At 60.2% G+C, this 1,235-nt stretch overlaps 1 protein-coding gene across 1 annotated transcript in view; it reads left to right on the top strand.

Annotated features, from left to right (window-relative positions):
• CCDC40 (coiled-coil domain containing 40) overlaps positions 1-1,235 on the top strand; it is a 54,077-nt gene that overhangs the window by 39,045 nt on the left and 13,797 nt on the right. The window lies entirely within an intron of this gene.

Below are 1,235 nucleotides of genomic sequence, written 5' to 3'. Positions count from 1 at the left end.
AGGTGTCCCCCTGTTGGAAAAGTACAAGTGACCATCTGAGAACTTGAAGAGAGCCCTGGGGAGGGCCAGAGCAGTGCTTGCTAGATGGCAGCCAGTGTCCTCCTGGCACAGGGGTTACCAGTCAGGAGTAGGCCCCTCTGAGCCAAGCTGACCATCCACACACCTGGTGGGTCTCACGGGGCCACTGGCTGGCAGTCCCACCCCTCCCAGACACACTGGGAGAATTGAAGGGCTACAGAGCTGGCACCTGCTAGTCATGTGCACATGCTGACTCTCCTCTGGACGTCTGGCTGACATGGCAGAGTCCCACCTCTCCTTTCCCTGGGAGGTGGAGGCAAGATCCCCGGGGGCAGCTAGAGCAGCAGCAGAGGTGCGCTGGAGAAGGCAAGGGGCCTGGTGAAGCAGCCTGTTCAGCCCTGCTGCAGCACAACGGAGGCCAGTCCCCAACCCCAGCCCCCAGTTCCCCGCCCCCAACCTCCAGTTACTCAGTCCCTGCCCCTCCCTGGGCAGCTGCACAGGCCTTGCATGTACTACCCCAAGTGACCAGCAGAGGACAGCAAAGCATGTCAGACCAACAGATTCCTCTATTAAGACAATTTCCCAACAGATGCCCTCAAACTCTTGAGAAAGTGACACTATTTTTGAACTGCTTAAAAGCTCCATGGCCTGGTGGAAGGCAGAGTAGAGTGTGGATGGACAGACCATCCTTCGGGAGCCAGGATCCCAAGCAGAGTGAGAGGGATCTGGGTGGTTAATGCAGATGCCCCGGGGGGTAGTCAGGGTGGGTCCACAAGGAGGTGGACAGCCAGGCCTAGAGCTGGGGTGGGCAGGCATGCTCTGGCTAGTGACAGAGGCGGGGCTGGAGGGGAGAGACGGACAGCAGTCCCAACAGGGTGGCCAGGCTGGGAGGAGGAGGCAGCCAGGTGACGTTGCCAAGGGGTTCCAGGCACTGCAAGCTTCTACCCCAGGGGGGCACCCTGAGGAGTCACCCACGTGTCAGAGTGAGCTGGGGAGGCTGTGGGTGTCCTCAAAGAAGAGCTGAGATGGCACTGATGAGGCTGGGCAGAGGTCAGGGCAGAGATGGGTGGGGCCACCTCAGGGCCACACCTGGGAAGGGGACCCCATTCCACGCTGAGAGCAGCCCCTGTTTTACCTGCAGGGGTCCCCCTGTTGGAAAAGTACAAGTGACCATCTGAGAACTTGAAGAGAGCCCTGGGGAGGGCCAGAGCAGTGCT

The sequence above is a fragment of the Otolemur garnettii genome, unplaced genomic scaffold (assembly GCF_000181295.1).
Source record: "Otolemur garnettii isolate 467f Iridium unplaced genomic scaffold, OtoGar3 scaffold00018, whole genome shotgun sequence".
Lineage (NCBI taxonomy): Eukaryota > Metazoa > Chordata > Mammalia > Primates > Galagidae > Otolemur > Otolemur garnettii.
The sequence above is the reverse complement of the archived record's forward strand: the minus strand, read 5'-3'. Positions and strand labels throughout refer to the sequence as shown.